The sequence below is a fragment of the Crinia signifera genome, chromosome 4 (genome assembly GCF_055691185.1).
Source record: "Crinia signifera chromosome 4, ASM5569118v1, whole genome shotgun sequence".
NCBI lineage: Eukaryota > Metazoa > Chordata > Amphibia > Anura > Myobatrachidae > Crinia > Crinia signifera.
This window is the reverse complement of record NC_139220.1, coordinates 135,773,307-135,795,537: the sequence shown is the minus strand read 5'-3', so window position 1 is coordinate 135,795,537 and position 22,231 is coordinate 135,773,307. Positions and strand designations below refer to the sequence as shown.

The window sequence follows — 22,231 nt, the reverse complement described above, 5'->3', positions numbered from 1 at the left end:
ATGCTGGATAAATCTAGTTAATCGCCGGACATGGCCAGTGTTCTCTGGTTAGATCATTGCTGTGTGCTGATCAGTCTTGCTGAGTACTCTGAGCAATCTAGCAATGCTCAGCAAATCTCCCTTTGTGTAGACCCCTTAAAACAGTGTATGCCATTGTGTAATGTAATCAAAAAGGTGTTTTTTATGTTTTTTCTAAATTAATGCAAAGGTGTTAAAAGACCATCTTGGGAGTATATAGTATATGAAGTGTAAGTATAGACTGAGAATGCTCTTATGGTTAATAGCCATAACGGCAATAAACCATTATAGCCATTGGCTATACACCATTAGTGAGAACTTTAGAAATATTACAATTTGGCCTTGCAGGAACATTTTTTGTTTCCAAAGATAATAAAACATTTTCTCTATTATTGCATAAATACTAGCTCTATGATTTACTGAAGTTGACACCAAAGGGAAACATGGTTACCAGTCACTATTTATTTATTTACAGTTTCTTATATAGCACAGCAGATTCCGTTGCGCTTTACAATAGTAGACAGTGATAAAACAAACTGGGTAACAACAGACAGACTTGGGGGTTAGAGGGCCCTGCTGCAAGCTTACAATCTACAGGGATACAAATTTTGAACACTGTATTTTTTTTTATTCTTCGTCGTCAATATGTGTAATAAAATGTATTTTCATCATTAGTATAGTGTAATATTGTTATTTCACTTTTTCTTTTACTTATTTACTTTGCAATACCTTCTGACATATTTATGCTTTTGTTCTTTTCTTAACAATCCAGATTTAAACTGTTGAACTCTTGAACTGTTCATTTGTGGCTGTATTTTTTTCTTGTTATTTGACACTCTTTTTGTTAAATAACATTAACCAGGTTAATATTCCATTTAAGCTTGGTAACCTACTGGCAATAGGAAAATCTATGGTGATCATGGTTGACATGTGGTTTTAACCAATGCTTGGACATGAAGCGAACACACACACATATTATACCACGTCCAAAAACAATGGGCATAATTCAGACCTGATCAAACGGCTGTGAATTTGCACAGCAGTCGATTATTGATAAACCGCGCATGTGTCTGGGTCACAATGCGCATGTGCGATGCCACTTGTGATGAAAGCCTGCTACTTTTATTGATTGCTGGCCAATAGCAGAGTAATTGACAGGAAACCGGAATTTGGGAGTAGAAGTCGGCCATTTTATGGCAGTGCCAAAAAAGTAATGACAGCGGAAAATGCAGGCATGCCCAAGCATTTTATGGGAGGGTGTGTGACATCAGCTTTAGCCACAATCAGCTGAGTAAGTACAGGATTACTCAGAGCCAGCGTACGCCTGCATACACTGGGTAAATTATTCGATGGTGGGCTGCTTGAAAATGGATAGATTCGCAAGCCATACACTTCCATCGGCAAGGCAGGATTTCCCTCTGGCATGCATGCATTTACCTGCTCGCTAGCCACTGCAAATTAGAAGCCGTGCAACCAGGTCTGAATAAGGCCCAATATTGTGCCACTATTCTTCCCAACTACAACCAGGGGTAAGTGAAAGCGAGGTTAAGCAAGCATTAAGGTGTATATTCTTTTGCTTGCACTAAAAAAGTAGTCAAATTGAGTTTATTTGTTTTTGATTACAGGGGTTAAGGAGCCTAAAGCCGGTGAGATTTCCCTTTCTATTAGACCTCTATTCGATCTGGGTCTGGATCTGGGTTGGTTACAGTGTTCACATTAGATTTTGACTCTGTAGTACAGCTCTGTACTATATAGTCTTGCCTGCCAAGACTATTTTTCTGTTTGATTTAAACTACACGGGAGTGCATCCTTGGGAGCGAATCTGCATCGAATGTAGAAAAATCATTCTATGCCCATTCGATTTTCTATTCAATTTTGCATCTACAGTATAAGCAAAATTGAATAGAAAAATAGTGCATACCTCACCATGTGTCAGGGGCGGATTGGGATTTAAAACCAGCCCGGGAAATTTTTCGAAGCAGCCCTTATGGGGGGGGGGGGGGTGTCTTGTTATTTCTAAAAAATTCTACATAACTTAAAAAGTGTGTTTGGTTAGAGTTGGGCTGCAATGGTCTGTTTAGTTAGGCTGCAGGGACGGTGTGTATGAGTAAAGTTAGGCTGAGGGAGTGTGTGTATGGGTAGAGTGAGGCTGCGGGAGTGTGTGTATGGGTAGAGTTAGGCTGCGGGAGTGTGTGTATGGGTAGAGTTAGGCTGCGGGAGTGTGTGTATGGGTAGAGTGAGGCTGCGGGAGTGTGTGTATGGGTAGAGTTAGGCTGCGGGAGTGTGTGTATGGGTAGAGTTAGGCTGCAGGAGTGTGTGTGTATGGGAAAAGTTAGGTTGTGGGAGTGTGTGTGTGGGTAGAGTTAGGCTGCGGGAGTGTGTGTATGGGTAGAGTTCGGCTGTGGAGGTAAGTGAATCATTAGTTAGGCTGCAGAGGTTTGTGTATGGTTAGGGTTAGACTGAGTGGGAGGTATGTCTATGATTAGTGTTAGGCTGTGGGTGGGTTGTATATGGTTTGGGTTGGGCCAGGAGGGGCAGGTTCTGAAAACCCTGATTTTTTTAGCACATTTTGTCCAGTGTAGTGTAGTGTACTAACCTGGCTGAAGTTTCATCATGTGGCCTGGAGTTCCCTCCGCCGCTGACCCAATGTACTGCCGGTGCCCTGTTTAAGCACACACAAACACAGACACGGCGGCGAAAGTTAGGGAAGCACAGAGACAAAAGAACAGTGAAAACAGTGAGCTGGGCACTTAGTGACTCACACACACATTGCATATGCACACCCCAGACAAACATACTGTATATGCATACCCTCCCACACACATACTGTATATGCATACCTTACCACACACATACTGTATGCATACCCTCCCACACACATACTGTATATGCATACCTTCCCGCACACATACTGTATATGCATACCTTCCCACACACATACTGTATATGCATACCTTCCCACACACATAACGTATATGCATACCTTCCCACACACATACCGTATATGCACACCTTCCCACACACATACCGTATATGCATATCTTCCCGCACACATACTGTATATGCACACCCTCCCACACACGTACTGTATATGCACACCCCACACTCATACTGTATATGCATATCTTCCCGCACACATACTGTATATGCATACCCTCCCACACACATACCGTATATGCATACCTTCCGGCACACATACTGTATATGCATACCCACCCACACACATACCGTATATGCATACCTTCCCACACACATACTGTATATGCACACCCTCCCACACACGTACTGAATATGCACACAACCCCCCCCCACACACACACACACACACACACACACACACACAAACACATACCGTATATGCACACATCCCAACCAGACAAACATACTGGATACGCACACATCCCCCCGCAGTCATACTGTATATGCACACATCCCCCCCACACACTGTATACGCACACATCCCCACCACACACGCATACTGTATACGCACACATCCCCCCCCACACACTGTATACGCACACATCCCCACCACACACGCATACTGTATACGCACACATCCCCACCACACACGCATACTGTATAAGCACACATCCCCACCACACACTCATACGGTCTATGCACACATCCCCCCCACACACACACACTGTATATGCACACATCCCCCCCCCACACACACACACTGTATATGCACACATCCCCACCACACACTCATACTGTATATGCACACATCCCCACCACACACGCATACTGTATATGCACACACTCACACACACACTGTATTTGCACACATCCCCCCACACACACTGTATATGCACACATCCCCCCCCACACACACTGTATATGCACACATCCCCCCACACACACAGTATATGCACACATCCCCCCCACACACACACACTGTATATGCACATCCCCACCACACACGCATACTGTATATGCTTACATCCCCCCCCACACACTGTATATGCACACTTCCCCACCACACACTCATACTGTATATGCACACATTCTCTCCTCCCCCCCCCCCCCCCCCACACACACACACTCCCAAACACTCCCATTAAAAGATTTGCCCTTGTACAGCCCTGTGGTGTATCTGTGTGCACTATAACTCACTGTTATCAGTAGAGGTCATGCCAGGACCTGTGAAAGTGCACTGCTGAGCAATTGCTGTCACCATCTGCTGCTATCAGTGTGCCCCGCGGTGACGTCGCCCCGCCCCCCTGCTGTATAAGGAGCACAGGCCACCCCACCTCCTGCATAACTACAAACTTTACACATGTTTCAGGGCGGTGAGGAAGCCCTGCAGCCTGCATTCTGTGGCTTCTGCCCTCAGTCTGCAGGAGGTTGGCGGGGATATACAGGTTCCGGGGTCCTGTCTGTCTCCTTGGTTCGGGCAGTGACTGTGTTGCGGCAGAGTTGGAGAGTAGCAGGCGCCAGGCGGCAATGGGGTCAGTGCCAGGGGAGACCGGGAGAGACGTGAGAGAGGGGATGAGAGGGGTAAATGGCGGTGCTGCACCGCGGGAGGAGCTGCGTGCGGCCACGCATGCGCAGCAGCCCTCCCGCGGCCATTTTGACTGTCAAAACGGCCCCGAATTCATTTGGAGAAACCGCTGCGGCTGCTAACCGCTGTGATCGCGGTCCGCAGCCCAGGGTGGGGGGAGATCGGCCGCTTATAGTGTCTTAACAGCCGGCCCACCGGGAAATGGCCCGGTTTCCCGGCAGGCCAATCCGCCCCTGCCATGTGTACCCTGTATAAGATAGCTTGGGGGGGATCACTGCACACAATTATTTTTACACATGCATCTTTGACATACTAATTCATATTATAGACAAAAGAAAATTTATATGAATTGTGCACCCAACATATTTGTATCAGTTTTATGTAAGAGAATACAACATTTATTGAACTACAGTATTTTAAACCAAAAAAGCATTGTTAAAAAAAAAACCACAAAAACAATTACATGTAATGCAGAAAAAGGGCATATGTTGTGCTTCACATAAAGCACATTTGACTGTACCCAGCCAATTTATGTTTTTGAATCTGATAACTTTTCTTATTTAAGTGCCATTATCAGGCAGAGACACCCCTTGTTAGAATGCTTTTAGTTAGTAAATGTTGATTTGTTATTTATTTGCAATTTGTCCAAACAGTCATTTTGCAGTATTTAGCAGTGTATAGTATATAGATACAAAAGGACGCTTGCAATATATAGCTTTGTTCTGTTTTAGTCCTTATTGTATGTATTGCTCATGCAAAGACTAATGTACTTCTTATAACATATGCTCAGATATAAATTATTTATAATAAAAAGCATTCATGCCCTTGGGTGCTTGTAAATCCAAATTTTCTAAGTTTGGAATGCAACCATATTTCAATCTTTCAAAAGGTAATGTGTACTGGACACATATATTGCATTCCACCAGGATCCTCCTGCGAGCTTCAACAATAATAGAAAGGATGGAAAAGGACGTTCCTATCTTACAGGGAGCGTTCCTCTTCTCCGATTACAGGAAGATATGTGCGAAATCACCACAGTGTATCCTTAGTTGTACATGGATTAGTGGATAACCTTACACCGCACTTCAGGGTAGAGAGGGAGGTACCATACGTCCCTTATGAGGGATTGGCGTCTCCTCTTCTCCGAACGATAGTATATTTCACCAAATATCGAATCACACCTGGGTCCTTTTCTCCTTTTCACATATATCCATATGCCAGTAAACCATATGGGAGCAAAATAGAACCAGATATGGTGTAATAAAATTTCATTTATTTGGTCACAAACATACAGACAAGGGACAATGATAAAGAAATGTTTCTAAGGCCAGATGGAAAATAAACAGCTGTAGTCCAGCTGTCACTCATCCATCTGGAGATCGCCTTACCAGGACCTTTGTGGTGTATACCCGTTTGAGGTTGGAAGTTTCCGGGACTTTCGCCTCTGATGCTCGTTTGAGAACTTTGTTTCATCAAGTTCTCCACCATTTCTGGTAATTGCTTGAATCCCCACATACGGCTGACAGGGGCTATTCTCCCTCATGGGGGTCCACAACCAATCCTGACTGTCAAAATCTGTCAGAATACCGATCCTGTGCCATCATACTATACCCATAAAGGTAAAGTTTATGCAGTTGTGTACAGTACATCTGCTTAGCTCAGGTCCTGGGTCAATGTTATAGTCAAGTATTTAGCTTTTTTACTGGGACTTCCTGTGCTTCAATGTACAGTATTAGGGTAAAACTTTTTTCACACTTTATGGATATCTTCTTATGATTATTTATATATATATATATATATATATATATATATATATATATATATATATATATATATATATATGTTCAGCAGTGTGCGGCACTCCAATCAGTCAGCATTATGGTGGTAATAAAAGCAGTTTAATAGCAACGTTTCAATACCACACGGGTATTGTCATCAGGCCACCGCCATAACGCTGAATGATTGGAGTGCCGCACACTGCTGGACTTCTATGATTATTACATAATGCAGGCACCCAATAACTTTATGTTCTAGGAGGCTATGCTGGGCGCCATTGATCTGGGTGTATATATATATATATATATAACCGACAAAATCCCTTATGTCGTGCTAAATGTAAAGTCTAAAAGTGGTCGCCAATAGCACTTAGCCCCCTACTAGTGGGGCTCCCAAATCCTAATCTTCCCACAATAGTGCTATCTGGCGCCCTATATAGTAAAATGGGAATTCCTGTCTCTCTTTAATTTATAGTTGATACACACAAGGCTTCTTAAACATGAAATATTTATTAAAAAAATATTTAAAACAATTTTTCCGTGTCAGATTCTTGTCAGAGGTGGTTTTTCACAAGATTATGGATGAAACATAAACCCAACGCGTTTCGTCTCATTGTGAGACTTCATCAGGGGTACAAATGTTTTAAACAAATCTCCGATAGGTATTAACCACAAATTCTTCCGGTAGTAAAAATATATAGGTATTTTAAGTCAACCTTCTGGCGAAATGGAAAATTCCCTCTGTGTTTTGCGGGTCACCAATTAAGGTGAGTTCCTGTAATTGATCTGATATCAAGACAATATTCTCTTATACTGATCCTTCACGATTCTGATATCTAATAAGGGACCCTTTTAAAAGGGATTAGAGTCTCCCCCTATTCAGCTGGGCGAAATCCCACAAAGAATTCAGAAATTGAAGTCCAATCACGGTTAAATATAAAGGCAAACAAAAGATCTCTGTAGATCTTCTAATTCGCAATAGTAAACTTGTCCTCTAATGGGTATTTCAGAAAGAGGAAGTATTTGGGGCTGCTCCTTAGTCCAGGTGCATGTGTGCTCATTAGAGTCCTACCAGCAAGTCATTACTTGCTGGTAGGACTCTAATGAGCACACATGCACTTGGACTAAGGAGCAGCTTTTTTTAACTAACTTTTTTTCTTCACCATTCTAAAGACTCCAGAATATAAACAGTGCGCTGAACCTCTATTGAACCTGGGACAAAATTAATGCCTTTGAAGTGTAACACTCAGGGTCCTTTAACCTGGCCGCTCCGTATCTCAAAACAAGGGTTTAACCTGTATCCAACAGGTGAGGATTTTCTAGAGAAAGAAGAGAACGGGCGCTGATAGTGCATGAATCAGTTTGAAAAACGAATTTTTATTATTCAGCACAAAGGTAAAAGCAAGTGTGGATAAAACGTACCGACGTTGGCGGTTCTCATTCACCGCTGTCGAACAACATGAAAGTGGTGCAATGCACCTGGTGATGGAGCCGGTTACACTCGTCTGGTCTCCAACGTGTAGCAGCAATTGTGGGATTGATCACGACGCTAGGCCACGCCCCTACGCGTTTCGTATCAACTTCATCAGAGGGCTGGCCTAGCGTCGGTCAGTCACCTCATTTATACCAGCACAGTGTCAATTATATAATTGGTATAATTACATCAATATCACAGAATACACTGTCAAATTTATAAAACCATACATAAAATCTGGTCACATACATAAAATATGATTAAATGAGAAGTGCTGATATTTAAACGAGTTTGGTTCATAGATAAAAATACATATAAAACTTGACATTAATAACAATTGATTAATCATTCTAACGAGTTCAGGAAAACGAATGGAATACATAGTATATTAACGGCATTTCAATTCTCATTAAAGCAGTTAAAAACATTGTGCAATGTATAAAAATACAAAAAGGACATATATCTGAATAAAAAATGTATATATACAGAGAAAAGAAGAAAATACATAAACAGGAGACAAGGCTGGTCAATAAGCAAAAATATGTTAATTCATGAAAGGGGAAATTTCTAAACCTTCATTCAGACCAGCTGGACTTAACGCATTGAGGCTATAGATCCAATAGGATTCTTGTCTGAGGAGCCGTTTATCTCTATTACCCCCTCTTGGATCTATCTTTACATGCTCCAATGCCATAAATTTCATCCCTGTGGGATCGCTGTTATGGAATTTTGCGAAATGTCGAGGTACACTGTGATTGGATACTTTGTTTTTAATATTTCTATAATGTTCGAGTATCCTAATTTTTAGTGTATGCTTTGTCTGTCTCACATAGTTTTTACCACAAGGGCAGATTAATAAATATACAACGTAGGTGGTGTTACAATTTAAGAAACCCTCTATTTTAATTTCTTTATTAGTTTTATTTCTAATAGTTTTAGAACCTTTCATACCGAAAGGACACATCTTACATTTACCGCAATTATAGAACCCACTCAAAGATAACATGGACAGACGAGGATCCCCTATTTTATTGCAGGAATCCGTTATTGATAGCATACTCGGTGCAAGTTTATTCCTCAATGTCTTTGCCCGTCTAAAAACAACCTCTGGGTGTATACCAATAGATTCTCCAATTATTGGATCCATCTTTAGGACGGACCAATGTTTGGATAACACTTTCCTAATGTCATTGCTTTTAGCGTTAAATTGTGTTATGAAAGGGCAAAATACTTGCTTTTCTGTTTTTTCTTTATATTGTATAATAGATCTTCTGTCCAATCTGCGGCATTTTTCTCTGGCTTCTACAATCAGTGATAATGGGTACCCTTTCTCTTTAAAGCGTGAGCAGTATATGTCAGCCTGATTTTCGAACTGCTCCAAAGTACTGCAGTTACTACGTACTCTAAGTAGTTGGGAGTACGGTAAATTAGATTTCCATTTTTTCAAATGGCGGCTGTCAAACTCAAGGTAATTATTACTATCCACTTGTTTAATATGGGTACAAGTATCAATTGTATCACAGTCAGTTTTTGCGGTTAACTGAAGATCTAAGAAGTCAATAGTGGAATTGGCAAATTTATAAGTAAAACTTAAATTGTACATATTCTTATGCAAATATTCAATAAATTCCACAAAAAGCTGCTCAGACCCCAACCAAATAAGCACAATATCGTCGATATACCTTCGATATAAAATTAGGTTCTCTTTATATGGGTTATTATTGTATATATGTTCCTCCTCCCATTCCCCTAAATAGAGGTTAGCGAACCCCGGGGCACAAACTGTACCCATCGCAGTCCTAGAGGACTGGATGAAGTATTGTCCCAGAAACGTAAAATAATTGTATTCCAAAACAAATTTTAAACATCTTAAAATAAAATCAGCTCTTTCCCTGGACACATTTTCATCACGTTCCAGAACTGCAGCAATGCACATTAACCCTTTATCGTGTGGAATGGAGGTGTATAGGGAATTGATGTCTGCTGTACCCCAACACCATCCATTCTTCCACTTCATGTTTTCCATCATTTGTAGTACAGACATTGAGTCCTTGATATATGATTTTAACTTAGGCACATATTTATTAAGGCAGGAGTCAACAAACTCAGATATCTGTGATGTCAAAGACTCCATGCCCGATACAATAGGGCGTCCAGGGGTTGAGGTCTGGTCCTTATGAATCTTGGGGAGATAGTAAATTGTGGCAATCCTAGGCTGGTCATTGTACAAATAATCAAACTCTTGTTTGGATATTATTTTGTTTTGTAATCCTTCTATAAGGAGTTTGTATAGATCCACCAGAAAGTCTTTAGTGGGATCTTTTGCCAGCAGTCTATAAGATATGGGATCCCCCAAAAGTCGCATCATCTCTGTTATATAATCCTCCCTATTCAAAAGGACCAGACCCCCCCCCCCTTTATCAGCTTGTTTGATAATGAGCTGTTCATTATTCATTAACTCTTTAAGAGCATGATATTCTTTACTTGTTAAATTATGTTCTTTTATGCTGATATCGTCTTTTAATTTTTCAAAATCATTTTTTACTAGCTGAAAAAACATATCAATGTTGGCACCCCGGGATTCAACCGGGTAAAACGTGCTTGCTTTTTTTAAGCCTGAAGATATTGGAACATTTTCTATTGGTTGGCTTGGGCAGCTTTTTTTGTCATTCTTTATAAAATGCAGTTTTAATGTTAGTCTACGAATGTATAGATTCAAATCTATATATAGGGTAAATTTATTAATGCCAGTAGTGGGCGAAAAAGATAATCCTTTTTTTAATAAATTAATTTGGGTTTCTGTGAGGATTACTTTAGATAAATTGAAGATACCCCTTGTATCGGCATCATTCAATTTAAGCTCCTTTTTTTGAAAATGGGTGGTCTTTCCCCCTCTTTTCCCCCGTCTTCTCGATTCCTTTTTCCCCACCGTTTTGGAGATGCTGTGTCTCCTATTCGGGTCTGATCTGATCTCTGACGGGCATCTAAAAAACTGGTCTGGGTTTCATGTATTTCATTTTGTCTTAATGTTTGGATCGATTTGATGTTAGAGGTGACTTGGGGGGGGTTTCTAATACTGGATTTTTCCTCCAGGATTTTTCTTTCCCCACTTTAATCCATTTCTCTGGGGGGGGACCTTTTTGATAATTACGTTGTGGAAAAACTGGCAGAGACATTTTCTCTTCCAGATTTTTAATCCATTTTTGGTTATAGTTGGGACGATTATATCACTGATAATTGTTTTCATAATTTTGCCGATTATTGGGTCTATATGTGCGATTTTCTAGACGATGTTTGTGCCAGGTTCTAACCTGGTCTTTGTCATAATCGTCCTTGTCTCTTTTACATTTTTTAACCTTATTCTGTATTATTTCCATTTCTGTTTTGTTGAGCTTTTTCGTCTATGTATTCCTTAAATTCCTGAACTTCCTTTATATTTTTAACCTCTAGTTTAGTCTCTAGATTAATTAGTTTATCGTCTAACTCTTTTAAATTTTTCTTTTTTTCAAAAATGATCAATCTCATAAGTTCAAGGGAGCTCTCGTCTAATATCCGATACCCTTCCTTCCTGAACTTTGCATTAGTTTGTCCAAAGGCAGGTTCCTTGGTCAAACGTAAGCCTCTAGGGACCCTTGCACATTTTACATAATTCTCTAATGTTTCGATATCCCACCATGTGCGCATCTCTTTAATCAAGAAATGCTCTAAATCATCGTATACATCCACCTCCTCCTCTTTGCACGCATCTGTTACAGGTTTAATAATCACAGTTTCAGAAAACACATTTGCATGTAATGTTGTTCTTCTACCTCTCATTTCAGAGAATTTAGACATATTAGGTTCTGCTGCGACTGTTAATAGGGATACCAACAAAATACAACAGAATATAAACAGCGCGCTGAACCTCTATTGAACCTGGGACAAAATGAAAGTCCACAATCCGTAGTAAAAGCAGTGGTGTAGCTAAGTGCCACGGTGCCCGGAGCAAGGGCATGGTTTGCGCCCCCCCCCCCCCGATTTGTAGTAGTCGGGGCTCTTGCGCGGCGAAAAGGGGGCACGGCCTAACATTATACCACACACGAACCCCTGCCCCCTAGAAATGAATATAGCACATACCCTCAATTACTTATACAGACATAAGTCTCCCACCCAATAATAGAGCACATACCATAGGTCCCCCCAAAGATAGTAATAAACAGACAATAGGCCCCCCAGAGAATAATGCAGCAAATAACCCTCTCTCTAGATAATACAGCACATACAGTAGGTCCCCTTTAACAGATAATGATACAGCACATTGGGCCCGCCACTTATAATACAGCACATAGGTTCTCCCCCACACAGATAATGATACATCCCATAGGGCCCCCCTACCCCACATACAATACAGCACACAAGTCCCCCACAAAAACAAAGATAAAAATTCAGGGTTAGTTAGCTACCAGTTTGCAGAGAGGAAGGCCAATGGGATGGAGTAAAGTAAAGTCATTCTGGAACCAAGCAGGCAGGAAAGCAGGGGCACTATGTAGGTAGTGGCTGCTGAGCCCAGGCTGGACAGTGTTGCGCCAGCGGTCCCTCCTTCCTGTAGTAGCTGGCAGAGTGCACTTGCAGTGCGAGTGGGTCCGCCGGCGTGGGGCTCTGTGATGTCATATGACCCACGGCGCACCCGCAATTCTGAAGGACTAGGACCGGCCAGGAGCAAGGTAGCCGCAAACGTGCCGGTCACCCTCCCCCCGTGCGCACTCCTATAGGTGGCAGCCGCATACTAAACGCCGCTCCCCCCCCCCCCCGTGCGTACCCCTATGAGAGGCAGCCGCATACTTACAGCCGGAAGGCAGGGAGAGAGCATTCCGGCTGTAAGGTGTTCCTGTACTCTGGATTTCTACATCCCTTTTTTTTTCAAATAATTTGATTACTTGTCATTTGTTGTAACAACTTATGTAAAACTTCTATCTTTATGTGGTCATCGTGAATATATTTAAATAATAAAAATAGCAATGAATTATTCTACATTATTTGGAATTAATTAAAACAAGCAAAATAAAATATTTTTTCTATTCATATAAAATTATAAGATTTCATAATTGATATTCTATTCTGTCATTGTATAGAAGGTTAGTACTAATAACAAAAACTAAATTTATAGGGCTAAATGTAATCCCCCATATGCAAAATTACTGTTCAAAGAATAATTTATCATTAATATCTATGTATTTTTATGCGCTATGAATCCACATTACATTTATCTATTGAATCTACTACTTTGAATGGTGAATTGTCCACCGAATTTATGCCGACTGCACCCTTTGGGCTAAAATATGGACAAATCAATGAACAGCTACAAAAAAAATAAAAAAATAAAAATAAAATCCAAGTCCTGTTACTATAATGACTACATTGCTATATCCCTATATGCTCTCATCCGATTATCGGATGCGAAGGCATATAATATTTATTTATATATATTTTTATATATATTTACTCCTAAGTATATTGTACACAAGGAAATCCTCCCTCTATCAACCTCTCTCTTTTTCTTTCTATATATATTTTTTTATTTTTAGATACTTATTCATAAATATGATGGATTCACCTTGGCTTCTTAGTCTCTCTCATAAAAATAATAATAAAAATAAAAATATATGTCTATACTCTCTTTAATACATCTTTGTATATATTGCTCATAGGTTTACAAGTTTATTGTACTTATATGTTAATTCAGTCGAACCAATGATTCTCAATATTTGTTTTTTATGCAACAACTAGTTAAAAAGCAAAAATGAAAATATAACATACTATTGCACGACAATGCTTTCAGACATAAGCTTAAATTGACGCGAGAACATTAATTGTTATCAGCTCTCTAGCAAATAAATTGTGAACAACTAATCGATCTATCCAAGTCTGTCTCTATAAGAGAGATTCCTTTTTTCTTCTCATTTACTAATATGTAAAATCATTCCCTCTTTTTCTATACTTACATGTCTTTTTATACTCTATGTGCGTTTATATAATTATGTTGGACACACTGTATGCATTTTAAATACTAGTCTGTACGCCTCAGTACTATAGAGCAATTGTATGTAAACTGAATAAAGTGACTAATTGATTAATTAAACACCTGAAGTAATTACCCACCTATAAAGGTAGTACACCTCCAGAACACAGCTATTGGTCTTGAAAAAGTTCCCAGTATACAACAGGGGACGAAACGCGTTGACAAGCTACTACCCTGTACCTGTGAAGGTGATCCAAACAGCCATTTCACAGCAGAACTTCACGGAGGCAGCGCTAGCCGCACAACATCACCGGCAATTAGCCGCCTCGCGTGTTCCCCAGCCAGCAGCACAAATCCTGTGCATTCATCAACGTCACTTAGCCGCCCCAAGCTGATTCAAGCTCCGTATCTCCGGTTTCACTGTGAGCGTGCATCCCGCCACCTTCCTCCCCTGGGCTTACCGCCGACTGTGCCTTCCCAGCTGAAGTGCGGCTCACCTGTATCCTGAGCCGCCGGCCATCAGCCGTGTACAGTCCAACTATACTGCACAGAAGCTACCAGGGTTGACGGCAGGACGGCGCATCACCCTCCATACTACTTCGTGCCACCTCAGATTGAACGGTGTTTTTCACCCCAGACTGCGGGGTCACCTTACCGGCGTGCTGCCGAGGAGAGAAGTCATTTCCATCCCCATCAATCGGGATCGCCAGCATTAAGCACCTACCTACTACTAACTTGGTGAGCATAAAATATATGTGACTGCCTAACAACTGCATAAAAATCTTATATATACCTGACTGGCCAGTCCTGAATAATCCGGACCTACATATAAGATTTCTCTTATATATATATTCTGTTGCTGCAACAAGTACCTGCAGAATACTGCCAGCTTCAAGTCATTTTTCATTCACTGAGCTCATAATTATATCCTGCTGTGAAGTTATCTAAACTAAAATAGCTGTTTTGGGATCCCAATTTTTATTACATTTACATGCTATATTTTATTACTGTATTTGTTTGTTGTAAATTTATGTGTTTTTTCTAGATATAAAATTTATATAAAAAAGCTACAGTGTGTCCTGCATTCATATTTATACGGTCACCTAGTGTACAATTATCTATATACAGCAGCGCAATTCACTCCTACCCCCCCCATCCTGTTCCTGCAGCAGCGGCTGGCCCAGCACTCCATCATACTGCGGGTAATCTAATGGGGGACAGGTCACATGGGAAGGGAGAGGAGGCAAAAAGATTGTGCATGTGGGCGTGCGGCAGCAGGAGGATCTGTCTTTGACGGGCGCAGGGGGGAGCGTAGGAGCCGGCGGCAGAGAGCACGGCTCCGGCGCCTGGAGCTGGTGCTCCACCGGCTCCGCCATAGCTACGCCCCTGAGTAAAAGTCCAATGCCTTTGAAGTGTAACACTCAGGGTCCTTTAACCTGGCCGCTCCGTATCTCAAAACAAGTGTTTAACCTGTATCCAACAGGTGAGGATTTTCTAGAGAAAGAAGAGAACGGGCGCTGATAGTGCATGAATCAGTCTGAAAAAATTTTTTTTTGAAAAACAAATTTTTATTATTCAGCACAAAGGTAAAAGCAAGTGTGGATAAAACGTACCGACGTTGGCGGTTCTCATTCACTGTATATATATATACAGATGGAGCCAGCCTCCCTCTTGCTGGCGAATCGCCAGATTGTCTCCACTGGCAATCCGCCAGTGGCGAGGCGCTCCATCTGACTGAGACGCGTGTGCATCTCACACGCACGCACGTCTCAGTTACTGGGTGGCGGGGCGACGGGAACCCTGTCCGTCTCCACTTCAGGGAGACGGACAGGGTTAGGTGGAAGAGCGGGGAAGTGGTCCCCTTCCGCGCGTCCCCTTTCGCAGATCAGATGGCGGCTGGTGGGGGATGGCGGCTGGTGATTCTTCCGCCATCCCCTGCAAGAGCGAGGCCCGCTCCATCTGTATATACACAGCAGGAGAAGGTGCAGCACTTGGAGCTACAATTATAAAACTCAGGAGACAACCAAACCTCTTGGTGGTTTCCTGAGTTTTATTATTGTAGCTCTGAGTGTCGCACCATCTCCTGCTGTATTAATATCCCCTTGTGAGGGCACCGGACCAAGGTCACTTTATTTGTTTGGAGTGCCGGACCTTACAAACTTATAAATTTTGTTTATATATAAATATATATAAATTTTGTTTATTTTTTTTTTAGGCTTACTTTCATTATATCAGGTTTTTGGTAATATATGGAAATAAAAGATATTACATAAATATTTATGTTTTGCGTATATTATGAAACTTTATTGTTAATATGCCTCCAGTGTAAAGTCAAAAGTTCTAGCAGGTTGGAAGTATCACCATTTCATCTAAATCGCATACGATATCGCATCCAATTTATCGGCCTATTTGCGGCCTATTCGACCTGCGATGCGATTTTGCGTCCGATTTTCAGCCGATTTTTGGCCATTTCCTGCCGGTTTGCATGTTATTCCATCCTTGCACACCCCCAGGTACTATGCGATGGTATGCGATGTGATTTTCGGGAAAATGCCCCTGATTGTACAATTAAATATCGCATAGCATTGCATGCCAGCAAGTGGCATGCGATGCGATGTGATTCGCAATATTAAATGCACCCCCATTGTTAATGCCACCCCCACTATCAACGCCAACCCGAAGCGTGGCGAGCACAGCGAGCCCGCGAGGGGCGGCGGTACGCGTCCTCCGACCTTTTCATACCCCCACTATCCACGTCGGCATGGAGTTTAATTTAGATAGTGTGGCGAGCGTAGCGAGCCACCGAGCCTGAAGCGTGGCGAGCGCACGCGGATTACTTTACATGTATTCCGCGTCCCCTCGCCACACTATCTGAAATCAACTCCATGCCGACGTGGATAGTGGGGGTATGAAAAGGTCGAAAGGACGCGTACCGCCGCCCCTCGCGGGCTCACTGCGCTCGCCACGCTTCGGGTAGGCGTTGATAGTGGGGGTGGTGTTGACAATGGGGGTGCATTTAACATTGTAAGCACCCATCATGGTGATTGTACAATTACAAATCGAATTGCTTCACATGCAATGCATGGCATGCATCACAGGCCACTATATTGCATGCAATGCTATACGATGGAAATCGGGGGTGTGCAAGGTGTGCAATGATGGAACAGCAAAAATCAGCCGAAAATTGGCCGGAAATCGATCGAAAATCGGCCGCGAAATCGCATCCGATTTTTGCATGCGATTTGCGGCCGATTTTGTGGGCGCCTTGATAATACACAAGTACCGAAATATGTTTACCTTTAAAGTGATATAACAGTGATTATTCTAGCAACTAATATATGCACTCGGTCCAGTAAATACATAATACTGTATTTTTTGTTATTAGAAAAATGCTATATACAATGGTATACACTTTTAAATTGTATAAGATGTCATAAGATGGAAATCGTGGGCGCCATACTAATACACAAGTACCCATCTCACATCTCACATCTCATCTCATCTCACATCTCATCTCACACCTAATCTCATCTCACATCTCATCTCACATCTCATCTCACATCTCATCTCACATCTCATCTCACATCTCATCTCCTCACATCTCATCTCATCTCACCTCACATCTCATCTCACATCTCATCTCATCTCATCTCATCTCACATCTCATCTCACATCTCATCTCACATCTCATCTCACATCTCATCTCATCTCACATCTCATCTCATCTCACATCTCACGCAATGTGCGATGCGATTTCACTCAGGGTGCATTGAATACATTAACTTAATTAACTACTGAGATCACATCGCACACATCGCAAGGCACAAAAAGCCATGCGATGCGATGCAATTTCACTACGCAGAATAGCCCACTAACAAATAGCTTAGTGGGCGCCCTGCTAGGAAACAAGTACCAAAAAAGTCATAAGAATAAGACGTGGAAAGTAATATACTGTATATGTTATATAATCCACTTTTCTATAGTACAGATATTTAGCAGAAATAATAAATAACTAAATCCCTACATTAAAATACTGACCCCTCAGATGACAAATGTTCTTCTTCAAACTGTGCACCATATAGTATACAGCAACACAAGCCAACATACTGCATACAGTATGTTCTTGATGGGATGGCAGGGCACCTCCTCTCTGCACCAGGAATGAAACTCTTTGATCATGATGTTACGATGTATCAGTTCCTGGAAAGAGCAGAGGAAGATGGCATCCAGCACCCAGCCTGCCATACCTAGCTTCGCAACCAATGCAAGTAGCATGGATTTCAGTGAGACTCTCAGTACAAGACTATGACTAAATGGTATCAAGTCCATTAGTCAAAAGGGGCCCATTGTTTTTCTCATATTTTTATTTGTACTGATACAAATGAATACATACTTTGTAGCCTATTCTGATCTAGACTTTTCTTCTGGGGGGGGGCGGTTTACTGTTTAATCTTGACCCTCCCCCCTTCAGTCCCAACTCCTCCCCTTCATGGTCCTGGCTCCTCCCCTTCCAAGACCTATCTGCTCCATCATACAAATAAATATAGTGTAAGTTTATTTGCTTTATTTTAGGCAAAACACCAAAAAGCTATAAATCACAACAGTACAAGCACCAAATAATGAAATAGACAAAATATTCATCAATAACAAGAGAAATAAACACAAATAAGTAACTTTTTACAAAACAAAATCCATTCGCTCTTATACACCATGCCAGACAATAATTGCGTTCCTTATATATATGATGTCAGAGAACAATAGCGCTCCTTTTGCATATGATGCCAGACAATAATAGCGCACTTATACACACAAAGTCAGACAGCAATAGGCCTATACACGTAGCAATTTTGCCCTATTTTCTAAGCAATCTGACTAGATCGCTAAAGGTGCCCATACACTGTGCGATGAACTCTGTGCTTTTAGTACTAGATTGCATAGCATTTAGTACAAAAAGCAAACAATGTGCTACAATACCGTGCTTTTTGTACTAGATACGATGCAGTCTAGTACTAAAAGCACAGGCAGCACAGACTTTATGTGCTGTGGGATGGGATGTGCATGGGAGCACGCATCTCATCGCACTGCCCTGTCGCACCTGCTAAGAACCTATTTTTTCCCTTCCCTTCAAATCACCCAGCACACAGTTTGGTTAGCTGAGCAATCTAATCTAGACACCGGAAAGGTAAAGGTGTCTATATTGCTCAGAACACCTTGCTGGCAAAAATCTCCCTGTTTGTAGGGTCCATATGATGTCGCACAGTAATAACAATCCTTATAACCTTATATACCTGTATAGCATTTTTATACATCTCTTCTTTCTGTACTTTTACATGCATACCTGTATCTCTATAATTTTTGTATTTCACTGATAAGGATGTGATATGCCATTTTTAATCATTTGAAATGCAATGTTTTAAAACCTATACATGCACCTATTACAGACACCTTTTGTTCTTCTGTGTTGTACAGTATATCAAAGGAGACTCAACCTGTAATACCCTGCCTAGGGAATTTATCAATAAGATATTTAACTTACTGGCTGGATGGCTAGTGGGTCAGTGGTCTCAGACAGTGACTGGCAAGGCTCTCTCTGGCTGGCTGTTCTCTGGATGCAGGAATGGAGAGTGCTTTCTCACTGTGCAGCAAAGTTGAGTGGAAGTGTAGCACACAGTAGTAGTAGTAGTAGTAAAGTACAGACACAAATGGAACGCACAATGTTTCTGATTCCTCTTCCTGTGTACAGTATGTGTGTACACAGCACATGTTGGTTCCTCCCACCCAACACTATATTGTTTTCTATTATCCCACTAGCCTGCCATTCAATGCACAGCATCTTACGGAGTTCCTGGTCTGTTATCAGCACTGTGGATTGGAGACCCGTGACACTGGGGGAATATGAAAGCAGCCTGACTCTCAATGAATAAACAAACTGTGGTGATTAGATGCCTCTGCCGTAGTAAATCAGATGTGACCTGCTGCGGCTGGGGGCTGCTGACAACAGCTCACATCCAGGGAAACGGAGGAGGGATCACAGCCAGGCCTTAACATCACAGTGTTTGTTTATTTTGTCCTGGCTGACGGGAAGCCTAGGGGGGGCGTTCGCCCCATTCGCCCCCCTCTAAATCTGTCCCTGATTCTGATTGACATGCTCCCCTGTGTGTATTTTGCAACTGTGCATGTGTATAGTCATTTATGCTCATGTGCAGCCGCTGTGTGCGAGCGGAAATGGTGAATAGATTATTCAACGGGTGCTTGCACACAACAGTTCGGGCTGGGGGTGTGGGGCGGTGGGCCAGGGGATGCATCCATGAAAAAGCCCCGGGTTTCATGGGCATTCCCATGGTAATTCCCCAATGATGCTGGGGGTGGGCAGCTGACATCAGCGGATGTCAGCTGCCCGCCCGCTTCCTGCACAGGGCGTCCGCAGATCTGAGACACCACAGAGGTGTCTCAGATCTGCGAGTGCTGGAGAACTCAATGGAGGGTTTTCGGCCGTGCAGGCAGCATTTGGTGGACTCGCAAGGCTACTAAATTCACATACTAGCAGTTCAAACAGAATAAGGGCCTATACTTCTTGCACAAAAGGAAAAAAAATAAAAGCTATAATGGTAGCGATGGTTATATAGCAATAACTTTTTATACATTTTACAACATAATATTCTTTCACCCTAAAATGAGCATTAGATAAAATTTATTTGGTGAAAACAATGAATTTTATAGTGCCCTTTTAACTATTATATATTGGATTCAATGACAGCTAAAGTGGTAGAAAATGTATCAACCGTTACATCTATTCTACTTTTAGCCAACTTCATCCTCACTGAAGCTGCTTCTCATGGAAAACCAACATAGAAAATAAAAAGTGTCCTCCCAATTAATTGCCTTAAAAGAAACCTCTTCTGTAAAATACATTAACTAGTCATTTAAAAACTCAGCAATGTTTTTCATTTGGTTCAAGGTTCAAACACTTCTGCATTAATTTCAGCAGCAGTTATAGAAGCAACAGCCCACAAAAACTGTTATGTAAACACTGGTTTCTTTTTTTTACTACTTATGTGAATGTGCCTTCAGCAAGATATGTCACACCACAGATGTCTGATATAAGGTCTAATGGACTGATTCATAAGGTATAACGTTTGAACAGATTTAGCAAATGTGAGGGTTTCGAAACTATTGCACAGTTTTCAGAAAAGGAAAACAAACTAAAATAAAAAATAGAATACTTTACTTTTGAAGATATCAATAAACTGCTTCTTCAATCAGTGCCTCTTTCCCATGCAGACTTGTGTAACAATTAACATAACGGATACTATCACAAATACAACTTCTATAAAAATGTTAATATCTAATTGGTGATTTATAGCTATAATTCAAGTGCAAAGATACAGAGGCTAAGGTGGGTTTGGATGTTAGCATTAACCTGAAGCAGTGACAGCAACTGAAAGCTTCTAAATTTAAGAATTTCAAATTCAACATAGCTACTAATAGTTCATAATCTCTGCCACTCTTAAAAACATTATAACAAGTAATAATATAGTTTCAGTTTATGCTGCCAGCATTATACTAAGGGGGTATCCAATTAGCTATGGTAAATTATCACTGCTATTAATTTCCTCAGGGGCTATTCAATTAGCCCTGAAAGTCAGCACTTGCGTGCCAGAAGTAAAAGCCCCCAATACTTCTTAGAGAATTTTGAATCCTATGGGGGAAATTTACTAAGAATACAAATACAATTTTTTGTATTTGTATTCCTAATACCATATGCAAATTCGTGTTCCGGAGGGTAATTTACGAAGCAGTCAAATACGACTGCTTTGTAAACCCCACGATGGAGTATTCATTCGTATTAATTCGTATTAGCGGCCGTATATACGTCCGCTAATACAAATTCGAATAGGCGGCCTGCACGGATCAGTCAGATCCTTGCAGGCAGCCTATTCGAATTCGTATTAGCGGCCGTATATCCGGTGACTTCTAAAAACCAGCCCCAGGCTCCAGGGCCGGGTCTGGTTCCCAAAATACAGGTGACAAAATGAATAGGGATCCCCCGTATTTTAAGAACCAGCCCCAGGCCCAACCAGCCAGCAGGGTAATGCCACAGCCAGGGGGAGACTTTTTATACAAGTCCCCCCGGCCAAAGCATTCATCCCTACCGACCAGTCAGCCTGGGCAGGGGTCCTGGGGGGGTGGGGACCCCCCCAATGAAAGGGTCCCCCCCTCCAGAACTTACCTGTGCAGACTGAAGCTGGGTGCTGTCCCCGGAGACCCCTGGGTGTTGGGTCCTTGGGGAGTGGGGACCCCCCCAACGAAGGGGTCCCCTGCTCAAGAACTTATCTGCCCAGGCTGAAGCTGGGTGCTGTTCCCGGTACACCTTGGCATTTGGTACCGGGCTGATTAAAGTGTAAAAAATAGGGGGGGTTTAATTGTGTAGCCCAATAATGACTATAAGGCTAAAATGTAAT

At 41.8% G+C, this 22,231-nt stretch overlaps 1 long non-coding RNA gene across 1 annotated transcript in view; it reads right to left on the bottom strand.

Moving 5' to 3' along the window:
- LOC146072434 (uncharacterized) overlaps nt 1–19,484 on the bottom strand; it is a 51,186-nt gene extending 31,702 nt beyond the window's left edge. The window contains exon 1 of the long non-coding RNA XR_014473124.1: nt 19,306–19,484. This is a non-coding gene — a long non-coding RNA (uncharacterized LOC146072434). The remainder of the gene's footprint in view (nt 1–19,305) is intronic.
- Between the last annotated feature and the right edge of the window lie 2,747 nt (nt 19,485–22,231).